This window comes from Cuculus canorus, chromosome 3 (assembly GCF_017976375.1).
Source record: "Cuculus canorus isolate bCucCan1 chromosome 3, bCucCan1.pri, whole genome shotgun sequence".
Lineage (NCBI taxonomy): Eukaryota > Metazoa > Chordata > Aves > Cuculiformes > Cuculidae > Cuculus > Cuculus canorus.
This window is the reverse complement of record NC_071403.1, coordinates 107,614,031-107,628,264: the sequence shown is the minus strand read 5'-3', so window position 1 is coordinate 107,628,264 and position 14,234 is coordinate 107,614,031. Positions and strand designations below refer to the sequence as shown.

Genomic DNA, 14,234 nt, shown 5'->3' with positions numbered 1-14,234 from the left:
CTGCACGAGACTTCTTATTGATTTCCAAAGGCCCTGCATCCCCCAAACCCGGCTGTTCCCAAGCCAAGACCAGGTGCCCCAGAAGCCACCCCAGTCCTCTTGGGTGGCACTACCCCAGATTTAGCTGCAGTTTCTGTCTCTGCCTGGTCTGCTGGTACTGTTTTTTGAAGAAACAGAAAGTGGTTGTGGTTTGGGTTTTTTGTTATTTTGTTTGTTTGTTTGTTTGTATCCCCTCCCCCTAAAATACTACAAATTTCCAGCAGAGAGAGGCCAATAATTCTAAAAGGAGTTCATATATAAAGCCCATCAGGGCAAATGAGTTCAGCAGACCACTTAGCCTGTAATTACAGATATTTTATTAATAGGAGAATTAACAGAAGCATTTAGACAAGGCTGTTAGATTTATTTAACAGATTTGTTGTTACACATGCGCTCCAAAGCATTCTATTGTGGACTCTTGTTATTTTGCTGGTGCAGTTTACATTACTATTCTGATGGATCCTGGTGAAAATAAACTATAATAGCAAAGAAACTTAGTTTTTCCACTACGGTAATTTCTGCATTAGGCACTGGTATGCCGAGAAAAGTGCACATACATCCTGCAACACAGCTCTGGTGGCAACACTCTCAAGGGAGTCCTGGCCTTCAGACCTTGGGCTGTCACACGGGGAAAAGCGTAGGATTTACACTGCCAACCATTACTGTCTGGCTTAGGGACTCCAGGCTTTCCGTTGTGGTGAGTCTTTGTGCTTTCATTGTATTTGGGGCCTAGAGAGTCATCTGATGTCAGTCATTTGAGATCTCTTACACTGTATAGTAGCATGGCATCCACTACTTCAAAACAGCAAAGGGAGTAACAGCCTGGGGGGTTTTGGTTTCTCTGGGAAGGAAAGGGAAAGCAGGGATCTGCTCCTGCAAACAGATCTATGCATACAACAGGCTTTTTTGTCTGTTTAGATCCAATGGGAGGTTTTGTGATGTTTTTTCTGTAGATCAAGAATATTTTGCTATTGAATACAAAGCTATTGTTCCTTAACCAAATTAATAGATCCCATTAAACCCAAAAGTTTCTACTTTGGATTTGTCTAGAGGATGAACTTTGCTGAGATTTTTCTTTATCGGATTTCCACTAATCAGTTATCTGCAGCCTCAATCATTGCTGGTAACTAGTGACAATTTAGTATTAAATCTCCTGGATTTAATGTTGGATCTTAGCTTATCAGAGTACATTTTCTCATCGGTATCCTTCAGACTGCATTAACAGAAGTTAACTTTATACCAGGAAAGCAGTTAAGTAAACACATTACATTAACATGTGCTTAAATCCCAGCTACGTCAAGTAGAAATGTAGTAAGAAGAATCTCTTTCAGTGTTTTCCACTGCAGATTCTTATTCTGCATTTTAAAACAAAAATTCTATTTGAAAGGATGTTGATTATTTTTTCGCTACTGTGAATACTTTAAAAAGCTTGATTGTTAGGGAAGAGACAGAGTTAGTAAACTGTTCTTTCTGGACATAAGGTAAGATTTTTATACAGACCTTTTATTAACAGCTTGATTTTAATAAAGGTCTGAGAAAGCTGCTACATGCTACAAACAAACAGATGGTTTAAATATGTATAAATTGTCACCGTATGGCAAACTGTCACATTTTCCAACAGAAGTGTAGATTTTAAGCCCTTGATATTTGGTGTCAGGCACTGCTGTCCTTTCCACGTGCAATACAGAATTCTTTGCTGGTGCCACGTGCTTTGTCTCTGCAGGAGTAAGCAGTTTATTTCCTGTAATCTCCTGTGCTGCAGAAATTAATTTGTGCACTCTCTTTGTACTACAACAGTGTGTGTTATTGTTCCCCTTGTCAAGGAGCTGTAATATTACTGCAGCACTGGTACCATGAAAGCACAGAAGTGGACTTTGTTTGAAAGCTATCTGAGCAAGTAGCTCACAGTTAACAACACAAGATCTAAGCACTGTGGGTTGAGTTAAGTATGTGCCCTTTATGGGAAAATCAAGTGGGCTTAGTGTAGGTGTGAGTAAACTAGTTTGGATAGATAGGAGCTGACCATCATCATCTTGTAAAATTAAACATTTTAGGTATTTTTTTGTTTCCTTTTGTCTCTTTTCAAAAAATTATTCAATTCTGTCTTTATCAAGTTCACTTTCTGCCTTCATGGTATTGTACCTTCCTCAGTGATATTATAACTGCTCATTTTGGTGCACTCCAGTTAATATGGCAAACACTCATCATGTGTAACTTAGTTTTACCCCCTTTCCTGTAAAACTGAAGGAATGACGTCCACGCATTACACTGTGCTGCTCTGAAAGTCTGTACATAAAAAAATAAATATAGAAGTGGCTGTTTATTTTAAAAAGGTAAGTGATGTGTTCTGCTGAACCAGAAAAGGCAAGCTGATACCTCTATTTGTTTTGGAAAATTAGGTTGCCCTGCACGTATCCCAGGCTTGAGCTTGTTTGCATGGGATGCTGGACTTTGCTCTTTGAGTGGTCTGCAATATAATATATTCATCCAGGAATTAAAGTGCTCTTGAGCACACACCTGTTTTCTTTCATATTTGAAGGAAATTATGTGGGTCTTGCTATGACTGAAATGAGAAACCTAATATCTGTACCAGCACTATCTGCAAAGATAGGTCACGATATACTTTAACATATCAAAAGGAAGAAATAATTTGCACACACTGTTTGTGGGAAGTGTCAATAAGAAACTCAAGGTTTACTGTTCCGTGTTCATTCTTCAAACTTTTTCAGCTTTCAGAGGAGCCTTTGCTGTGCTTGCAGACCCCACATCTTGGCCAGATGGCAGAAGGTAGGTGGAACTAGGACTAAGAACCTAAACATGCTTGCTGGAGGCGGTGCTGAGCTTCAGAGCACCATGGTGCACTCTGCTTGAATGTCCAGCACCTCAGAAAGTCCTGTCGAGGAAATACAGACTTTTATGGCTGCGGGTCTTTCCCTTATGATTGAGGAGTTGTAAGAAGTATCGGACATCTCACATTATGCAATTGTGTATTTAATAAAAAGAACAACAAAACCAGCTAAGTGAGTTTCTGGTCCTGGGAACAGCTTGTGCTTTGGCCTTAAGGAGTCTTTTTTTACATACACAGTTAGCATTAGAATTACAGGCAGGGTTTTATAATTTTGAATAATTTCCTTTACCACCAAAGCAGTAGCTACAGACGGTTCATCAGCTGCTTTCCATGGCCAGACAAATCCTACATCTGGACAGAGGTTGTCCTTCACCCTGCAGGTAGTGACCCTTTGACGGCGAGGTGATGGCTGCTGCACTTTTTCCTTGCCTTTTAGGCCTTTTGCTTCAGAGATGGGCGCTGTGGGCTTGGACATTGCTCTGTTTCTTGAACAAGTGCTGGTTTACACCATACTGCTATACAAAGAGAGCTGTTTCTCAAAGAAGTTCAGTTGACTGGCACAGCTTACTGGTGTGAGCGTGTGGTAACTACAGGCAGGTTGGGCTGTTTAGCCTACCGAGTGGTCAGTGAGCTGCCTAAAATGGGTGTAAAGCTATTGCACCTGACAAGCAAAACATGAACAGTTTCCCCATGTGTCCTGAAAGACTCTGGTCACCTGTGCAAAGTGATGTTAAACCAGAGGTGGTCAGAGGTTATAGCCTCTACTTGGAGAAGTCCCAAGAGTTCAAAATGACCTTGGAGGGAGTAGAAACTCCACCTCTTCCAAGCCCTATACAAAGTAATTGAAGAGAGTCTTTGAGAGTGAGGGTTCCATCCCCAAGGATAGTGAGGATGCCCGGGCACATTCTCACCTTTCTACTGAAACGAGATCACTGCGTGTCTGGGATCCTAAGAGCCATGAAGGTGCCCGAGGAGCACTTCTGCAGCCCTGTGGTTTGGATGTTCAGATGGGGAAGAGGATGTATGGTCCCAGGGCCTTCTCTCTTCCTAGACTCATTCTACTTTTTATGCAGTACTGAGCTACTGTGAAACACATATTCCTTCCAGGAGCAAAGCCAGAACTTCTGGCTCTGCTCTGCTCCCAGGCAAGCAATCAAGCAGCAAGCCAGGCCACTCAGTTTCTTTCTTTCTGACCCCACCTTTGGCACTGCTGGTTGCAGAGAGGTCCTGTTTCATTGCAGAGAATGGAGGTATCTGTCTTCTGTGCCTGGAAGTCTGATGATGGCAGACCTCTTTGGTGATGAAAGAAATATAGGTTCAAACTCTCTGAGGCCACAGACAGCTCTGATACAGTCATCCCTGATTGTGTTATCACCACTTTCTCCTTCTTATAATTCAAAAGTTTTGATTGCTGTGTCTGACACATCATTTTTTAAACAGTACCTGCTCTGCTCCATGAGGCCCCTGACTCGAAGGAGAAGGCTACGGGGACTCCCAGTAGCCAGTTCCTCTTGCAGGGTACCTCTCAAGTCACTCTCAAGTCATGGAATTGAGGTGTGGGTGGATTCAGAGGTCTACATTCTACCTAAGTTTTATTTTGGGCATAGGAGTCCTTTTTTCAGAGCTGCTTTAAGAAAAGTTTATATGCATATTTGCAAGAAGAGTTCAGTCCAAAATAGCTCCTTTGAGGTAGGCATAATGAAGAGGTGCTATATCCAGCAATGTAGAGCCAAACAAAAACACCCAAGCAGCCCTGCACTACTCATTTTGTGTTCATGCTATGCCCTGAAATTAAACAAACATGAGGTTATAGTACCACTGGCAAATCATTTCTCTACTTTCCATAGAGCTCTTTCAGAAGAAGGTAATTTATTTAAAACTGCAGTGTCATTTAAATTGCCAGACCTTTCTCAGAGCTTAAATAAAACTGCAATGATTATACTTTTTCATCTGTCTCAGCAAGATAGCCATCAATTATGCTGGTCTGACCTGCCCCTTCCAGCTAACGAAGAGATACATTTAGAATATGTCACTTACAGAGAAGATATAATTTGGATTATCCAGATGACAATTTCTATGAGGGTTGTTACACTGTACTTTCCTGGTTTCCGTTAATGTATTATACATTAATTTTTTTTTTCACTTTGGTGAGCAGCTTTTATGGTTCATTGGGAATCGCTGTTATCTCAAACTTGTGAATGCTTGTCCAGACAATTCTGTCCCTTTTTCCTCCCTCCCCACCATGGCTCTTACTCTGCTCAGGTGTCTGCCCCCACTTGCTTCCATGCTCCCTCTGTGCACTGGATCTTGCCCGCTGTTGCAGAGAATTTGCTCCCGTTTTCTAATTTAACTACTTCTGCTTAATATCATTCAGACCTCAGCCAGGTACCATCAATCCCTGGCACTGCTATTTCCCCAAGGAACTGATGGCAAAGGGAAGTACCCGCAACTCAGCAGTGTCCGAGGGCTGTGCTCAGTTTGGGATATGAGATCCGTGGCTCACTTTTTAGAAAACACAGCATTTTCTGTTTCCAATAAATGGTTTTAACAATTCCAAATGACTTTTTAAAAAGTGCAATATGTGGCTTCTCAGGTTGGATACACAATGAAAAGAGCACTGACTAACGATGCTATTGTGCTGTCTGGAATCTAAGAATTATTGCAGTGTGTCAGAATTCCCCCGAAGGTACATATTTTGTCTAAAAGTGAAGAATTTGTGTTAAAGGAGCTGAGGAAACTGCGTATCACCCTGGGGATGATTTTTAGGATTTCTGTAGCATGTTCAGACAAGACTTGGCTCTTTCTTTTTTTGATAGCAACTTAGAAGCAGAAATTTAGAGATACTTTATTGAAGTAATAAAGCTCTGTTTATTGAAGTAAGCTCTGCTTATTGAAGCTACATGTACCCCTTTACTAGAAAAATGAATTATATGTTAGGTCAAAAGTGAAACTGATGCCTAAGCATGCTGGTAAATCTACAATATCTAGCAGAAAACCTTTATCAATTCAGTATCTCCTATAGTAGGAATGGCTACTGATGCCTTATGTCAAAGCAATGGACTGGTTGGATAAGGATTCAACAAATATATGTAATTTTTTAAAAAAATATCTGGAACTACCCTGGCATGTGGCACTGGTTTGAAAGAAAGCAGTAAGTGGTGAAATTCATCGATGTCTGCTAATGAATACTTGATCAAAGAAACATCTTACATAAAATATCTTCAATAAATCAGGAAGCATTGTAGAAGCTGTAGAAAGCATTTTGAAAAGCTTAGCTGAAATTTGCTTCTGTGGTGGAAACCAGTGGAACAAAGTTGAGAAAGTAGTTCCAATTTTGTGTTATAAAATTTGTGTTATAAGTCTCATGCTCCCTGCACTACTTAACATTTTCCCCTTATGTTTTTTGTGTATTTCAAAATGTATTATTTCTTCCTGACTAACTGCATTATTCCTGCTCGGGAACCTTTCCCTCCTGCTCTCTTGGATATGTCTCTGACGCCCTTAGTTTACAAAATACCAAGCCCTGCTAAAAGGGTGCTGCCATGATACAAAAGACAAATCAGAAAACAACCCCAAAATGCCCCATGGGTCTCACTCATCTTCTAATGCTGCTTTGCTGGGACCTCCAAACCCCCTCACTCCTTGCAGGGTCAGCTGCCAAGGACCAGGATACCCCACTCCATGCCCCAGGGCATTGTTGTGGCTACTCTACCCCATGCCCTACACGTGGAGCCCTGGCTCCCTCCTTCCTTAGGCATGGGTATAGAGGTGCCACTTGGATGCTCAGAGGATATGCATGAGCAGTTGTGGTATCCAGGCACAAAAGCCATGTGTGGATTGTCCGCTACAGGTGTCATTCATGTCCCGCTGGTCTGGACTATGAGGTGCTCCTAAGGCTGCTAACTAAATTTTTGCTTTCTCATACATGGAGAACAACAAAGTCTAGTCTTTAGTCTAGTCTGGTCTTTAGGCAGAGACTATCACTACTTCTGTGGATAAGCTGGATTCCTTTCTACTATCTTCTCCACAGTGAACTTGGGGTTTGGAAGTCTGGCTCCTCTCCTCCTGGGCTGAAGGTGAGTCCTGCTCCTCAAGGGCTCAAAGTGCGAGGCTGCGGTGAGGATGGAGCCTTATGCCTTGTTTCTGCAGCAGCTGACCTACTCAGCTAGTGGTCATTGCTGCTTTGGCTTTGCTACAGGCTTTTTTAGTTGTATCCCTCTCACTTGGTGCTGGTTTGCAGCCCACCTATAACCCAACAAGCACATTCAAGCTGGGGTCTTTCACCAGGTGTTGCTGTTGTTTGGAGCAGTTTAACAACCATGGATCTGTGAATGCTGTTTCTATTTTTTAATGAGTAGAGAAGACATCTCTGACTCTTTCGGGATGAAAATGTACTATGGGTTTGCATAGGTGTCAGCATTATAAATGAAGCTTTTATGAGTAGTGCTGGGTTTATGAAGACATGCTGTTGGTGGAGGTGAGACCTGATGTAGTGTGGGCCAAGTTGTGCAGCCTTATAGGATGTATTGGCAAACCTTGACAACTGGCAGGAGGGGGCCTTCTAGCATATGGATAATGCAGACAACATGAGAGATGGTTGTGTTTCCAAAATGACATCCCTCAATACCCAAGTGCTCCGGAGTGGACTTTAGGAGCTAGAAAATGTAATGACAGAGAAAGTGGCCAGAACCTGGTCCTGGATACTGTGACAGTGTATGTGAAGCCAGAAATTGTTGAGAAATGTGTCTCAGGACCTGGCTAATGAGTTTTGCATACTAGAAGCTTTTAAAACCTGTAGTTTTGGCACTGGGATGAATCACAAGGTTCTGTTTCTGAAAGCCCAAGTTCAAGTAGGGAAATTGGTTATCTCACAGACTGGGAGCAAAAATTTGTAATCTATGGTCTTGTTTTTAAAACAAAACTAAACCTATAGACCTCAATGGTGCATAATCCACTACCATACTCATGAAGTTTGTTCTGAACTTTGGCTTTAGGAGATTAACATATGAGCTTCTACTTCAAATCTACTTATTGCTTATCTTGCACATTTCTTTCTACACACAGATTTCATCATCGAGAATAGAAGAAGTAGACCATGGAATCCTGAGACTTTATGTCCCAAATTACCAAATATTTTGAGATGCAGTTTGGTAGAAAGGCTCTCCCTAAAGCAAGGTAAAAGAAGATTTGACTGACTTGTGTGATACCTGTATTTGACCTTGCTAACAATCCCATTTGTACCAAGTTGTTCCACTGCAAAAACTTCTCTAACCTGTTCCCTCCCTAATCTGGACTCACATTTTCTTCCCATTTAGCCTCATTTCCAAACAACCCCTCTTTCTTACGCTTCATGTCCAAAAATTTCTTCCACTAAGCCCAGCAGAACAAAACTCTGAAGTGCTGCAAATGACTTGCAAGAGAGGTGAGGAAGATAGGCTCTCACCAAGGTGAGCAGGGTGGGCTCTCATTGTCCTCAGCTGGCTGGCAGCTGTGAAAATAGCCCCTGGAGTCATGGAGACATTATCCTTTCCTAATTCTGACTCACTGAAGGTGGCCAGGGCCAGAATACACAGCACTGCTGCCAGCTTTCCTCTATGTCTCACCCTTGTTCTGCGGATTCAAGGGTAAACTAATTTGGGGAAAATAAAAAGAATGGAGCCTTCTGAATCATAAAGGAACCTGGCAGGGACATCAAATGGCACAGAGATGGCTGTGTCCAAACTTCCCTGTAAACAAGTGATTTTGGAGAGGTAAAAATTTCCACAGATTTATGCACAAGCCTGGAGGTGCTGGAAATCCCCAGCTCATCCTAGAGGGGACATCAAAGCGCTGCATGAAGTGACATTATTGAAAGATGAAGAATCCTTCAAAATTCTTCCAGAAAGTTTTGCACATGTAAAACTGTCATTTGACAACTAGGTGCTTTTTTTTCACATGAAACCAGCTGCCAGCTGAGAGACTGTTGGCTGCTGTATTACATTTATAAAGCTATTTTATAAGGTGACAGGCTGAAAAACAGTTCGCAAATGGAAGTTGATCTTGAACGTATTTTTAATATCTCTGCCTAGGGGATGTCCTTTAGAATGAGGCACCTTAAAGATTAACTGACACAGATCATGTACTTAATGTGCAACTGACTTCTTAATGCACTCTGAAGCTCTGGAGAGGAAGCAAAGGTAGGATGGACTTAGTGGGGGCTAGAAAGTCATGCCAGTGAGACTGGTCAAGTTAAGAACTGCTTAAATCTAGATAATTTGAATGAAGCAAAGGTGGTTATAAATACTCTTCTGAATGCAAATGTTTTCAGTTAGGGATATGAGTTATTGATTTGGGTGCTCTGCTTCAAAAGGGAAAGCAAAAGCTGCAGATGGGGTTACTTTTTTTAATCAAAATACATTTTCATAAGAAATATTGCTGGTTCTAATCCATTAGGGAAATTTTGTTTCTGATCAACAATTTTTACTTTGTTTTTCCAGGGCTCATTTGCTAAAAACTCAGCCTGAAGACGAAAAGCAGACAGAAGCGACCCAGTCATGTCCTGCTGCAGGGGAGGGCAGAGATGCCAACTCAGAAAAGGTGGCAAAAGAGGTAAGACGAGCCAGAGGCAGAAAGAGGGAACCGGGCTCTGCTCTGTGCCAGCAGAGGATGTGGGAGCAGCCCTCAGACACTGCTAAATATACAGCTGCCCCAGCACAGAGTTTAGTGCACAGTGTTTGCAGAACCCAGACCAAATACCCAGATAGCTAATCCATGAGTGCTGCCATGGCTGTCTACTTCTGATACCTCAAGGTGTTTGCAAGGGTCAGATCTATCCTCACAGACTGCCATCTCAGCTGGTGAGTACAGCTACCCCATAGATGCCTTAGGAGCCTACATAATTTCAGTAGTCCCTCAACTTGTCTGTGGGCCACAGCACTGAAAGAAAAGCTCATCAGTAACACAGGCTCCTGTTTTATCTGCAGCAAGTCCCTCCACATCCTGCTTTCTGCTGTAACTTGCTTTCTGCAAGGCGTTATCAGGAACTGGTAAAAGGCAGTCTTAGTGCTTCCCTCCACACTGCTTACAGCAGCTTCAGGTCAGAGGCTAAAAGAGTTCACAAGTGCAATGCAGGCTGTGGTGAGCCAGACAGTCAGAGTTTAATTTACTAATAAAGATACAATCTAAAGTGCTACAGATTTTCTGGGCACTTTTGTGCTCTCCAAGCCTCTTCAGTGGCAGGAGGAGACTGCACTGTCTGTGCAGCATTCACTCAAGTTTTCCAAGTGTGAAATGTGCAGCAAATAAAGGAACTGGGATGCAAAAGAATGGCAGCTGCACTAAGGCTGTTAGAGAGGCTCTTTTACAGGCGGCTGAATTGTCAATTTGTAGTAAGACATTGTTTTCTAAACATAGCATAAAAACTGTTATCTTGCCTGGCTGGTCATTAGAAGAGAGATAATTATAGTCTCTGTGTGACAGCCGGGCCCAGAACAGGGGCTGCATTGTCCCAGGTCCCAGCTGAGCTTTACTAGCACAGGCACACCAGGCCAGTGCTGGGACAGGGGGCTCCTTGTGCCCCCGGCAACTTCAAAAGAGGAGTTGAAGTGCTCTAAGTTAGGTGTTAAGCACCTATCTATCTCTCCCTTGGCTTTCTCTCACTCCCCCCCCCAAAAAAAAACCCAAACCCACCGTTATTCCTATTCTGTTCCGAGTTTCTGTTTTCCAGCACAGATCAACAAGACCAGTGTGATGGATGGGCTTTCAGAAGGAAGGACATATCCACCCAGTGCCCCGTTTCTGGGTCCTGAATGTGAGGTCTAACCTCAGCTGATGCTGCAGCACACTGGATGAATCCTGTGAACTCAGAGCTTCTGGGGGGGCAGAACATCCCCTAGAAATCTCAGGAAATTCTGGACTACTGCTTTTTCACCACCCACCCAGAAAATACAGTGGCCTCTCGCTCCCCTTGCAATGGGCCAACACATACCTCACTGGTCTGGCACTGCCCATTTCAGTCCCTCTGTAAGGGCACTGCATGTCTGTGAATGTTACAACATTTTTTCCCTATGTGTTTTGCCTCAAAACACCAGAATATGAACAGTCACAGCTGTAGATAGTAAACTGATCTGTCACCTATCGCTTTCATTGCTTATTTCAACCAGATACTCTAAATGACTTTCCTGTCATCATTTAGGAGACTTTTAGCAAAACGAATACTTGAAAGAGCATGTCCTGAACTCTGCATTAGCATGTTAAGATGTTGGGCAGTATTTTTTTTAAAGCTTTATTTGTGGTTCAGGGATGGAAAGAAAAAAGTTTACAGTTCTCCAGACAGACCAGTTACAATAAAGTCTTTGATGCCGCCGCAAAGTAAACTTCAAGTTTATTTTTAGCAATGTTTTCTAAAAAGCAATGGCGAGGAATACTAAATAATTCTGTTGTTTCACATGAAGTATTTAGCGTGTTGTCCAGCTTCTGTGTTCCCTCTATCTCAGACTGTCCCCTTTTAGACATTTTCCGACTAATCTAGTTTGACAAAAGGAAATGTAAAAAATAATTTCCTACTACTTCTGCGAAAGTAAAGGTTCTGGCTGAACCTTTTTAATGACTCCACTAAAGGAAAGACTTTGGTGGGATTTCATTCTTATTAGACACCAGAGAATCTACATGGAGTAGCTTTTTTGCAACCCAAGTGTGAGGAAAACTGGTTTATCTAATAAAACTTCTCAGTTCAATGAGCCAGTGGTAAGCCATGTGTAAGAATACTACCAGGGAAAGAAGTGCCTTATATGAAGTAGTGAGCAAGTTAAGAATCACATTCCTACTACAGGTGGAAACACAAAGCAATATTCAATTATATTGGCAGGACAGTCAAAGTTCCTTTTTAAAGAGTAAGTATTTTTAAGCCGAAGTATTTTTTTATGTCTTGAATAACAGAAAAACAGGAAATCTTTTTTGTCATGTCAGTGAGAACCCCAGCAACATGAAAAATTATATAAATTATGCAAGCAAAATAAGTCTGTCTAAAATAATGTTCAAATTTAATATTCCAAAACCAAGGTGTGTGTGCAGTGCAGTTATTTTAGCTTAAGCTCTCATTGCACCTCTGAAAGAGTTTGGTCTTACAGCCATGACTGTCATTCAAGTGATGAGTTGATGAACTCTGGAGAACATATTATTACAGATACCAAAAAAACACAGATACACAAGGTGTTTTTAACTTTAGCATCTATATGGTAAAATGCAAGCTATAAACATGTGCGACTCCACTACTTTTCTCAGTCAAATGTATGTTAAAATCCATCTAAACTACTTTTTCTCTCTGTGTGCTTGCTTGGTTTTGGTATTTTGTTTAAATTTTGGAGAGGTTAGAGGAAAAGGAGTGTATTCCAAGGAGGATCTGCCTCTGCAGTCTGTAATTCCTTATTTGTTCTGGATGTGGCGTTGTTCCCATAAACTCTAGGAACAAAATATTAGCTAGGGTTGATAGCTTGCTTGGGGCATTTGGCTCATGTTTGTACTAGTCTGAGAGAAATCACATTTTGAAGAGCCTTATCGAGACCCTAATCTCACTGCAGAAAGCTGAACGGCTGTGGCAGGCTTGACAATGCTATTCATTTTTGGAGCCTCACCAGCAAAACAAGCACTCAGCACAAAAAGATATACAGCGTCTAGGCTACTGTGCTGTTCATACATCTATCTATCCATTGAGCAAGGGAGTTCACACCGTAAATACGTATAACTGGAATAATATAATTTTCCATTCTGTATCTTGGAGATCAGTGTTTCCAACTGTAAAGTAGTGCTAACACACCTTTTTGTTGATCAAAGAGACAGTCTTGAAAGCAAAACCATTTTAAATGTAGAGAACAAAATGCATTACCTATTACACACTATTTGAACAGCAGACATATATATATCTTTTGATGTGTGACTAACATACACCATTCTTTATCAAACAGGTAAGCCCTTGCTGTTCAGGTAGTGAGTATGTGTGTCCACTTTAACAGTAGGTGTTTAATGCTTTTATAAATACTCAATGAAGTATATTTAATTGAAAGTAAAATTTCATTCTACATCTATGTCTTCATCTTCCTAGCTCTTTGATCCTACACACACAGCTGGAATGATAAATAATTATGTCCCTACAGTTTCTTAGCAGTGAAAACAGTTAACTATTATCAACAGACAAAAAAGCAACTCCCCACTCTCCCCCATAAATAAATATAGTAGAGAAATTGCATCAGAATTACCTTGCTTGAGGTGTGCAACTTTTTATTCCTTTTCTCCAAACAGTATGAAAGTGCTATTTTTTCCAAGCTTTTCTGTACCCCAGACTCCAGTCAACATTATACTACAGAATGAGAGGCAGGCAGCAGGGGGGAGGCCTGGACACCTTTTCTTTTTCAGAGGGGAGCTAATCAAACATTCCCATCAAGCTCCCAGCTCTGTGAAAGGCACATTGCTCTCCATCCCTCCCTCTCTCCCTCCCTCCCTCTCTCTCTCTGTTCCTTTCTCCCTCCCTCCTCCCCCTCCCCCCCCCTTTCCCGCACACAGATGTACGGAGCTCCTTATACTGATTTAGCAGCCAAATTAGGCGGTCCTATTTTAAATACACGTTCCCTCCCACATATTTTTGGTAATGATTTCTATGCTTCTTTTGCACTAGCCTGTCAGATTTCTCAAGTTTCTTTCTCTTTTGGGAAGTGAAACTTTACTCAACGGATGCTTTGGTTCAATTTTTTCAGTGTCCCAGTGCAGTTCAGCACTACAGTAAAAGGACTATAGTTAGTAGCCAGGAGTAAACTACACAGCTGTAAAGATTATAAATACTGGGTTAGTTGGGTGCAAGTTAGGTTTAAAGAGGAAAAACAGCTTTTGAAGTGACAAGCTGTGATGCCTTTACTCATGTGAATAACATCATATTCCCTCAACGATTTCCCTGAAGTCAGAGGATTAGTGACAGAGCAATTCTGTGAGTCTGGGAACAGAGAGGTTCAAGTGTGACATGACGGTTAGAATGGACTTCTTTCTGATGAGGCTGGGTACAACAATTTAATAAAACGCTCTCAAGGATTTCTAAACCTTTTAGTTGTCTAAAATTACTAACTTGCCTAACTTGCCTTATGGAATACAAACCATAATCCGCAATTCCACCTATGTATTCAGAAGTATATACATAAGATATACGAGTGAGCATGCACTGTATTATCTAAGATCACTGTTTGTAAAAAAAAAAAATAATATCTAGAATAAATACAGGAGACAGAGTACAAAAGACACATTGGAAAAACAGGTAGTTCCTGGCTACTTTTGACCTAACAATCCAATAAATGCATTTCTCTTAAGTGAAAGTGATTAGCTGAGT

At 41.5% G+C, this 14,234-nt stretch overlaps 1 protein-coding gene across 3 annotated transcripts in view; it reads right to left on the bottom strand.

Annotated features, from left to right (window-relative positions):
• VIT (vitrin) overlaps positions 1–13,328 on the bottom strand; it is a 62,633-nt gene extending 49,305 nt beyond the window's left edge. For all 3 annotated transcript variants that reach the window (XM_054063567.1, XM_054063568.1, XM_009559345.2), the window contains exon 1: positions 13,120–13,328. The gene's annotated coding sequence lies outside the window, so the exon portion shown is untranslated. The remainder of the gene's footprint in view (positions 1–13,119) is intronic.
• Positions 13,329–14,234: the final 906 nt, after the last annotated feature.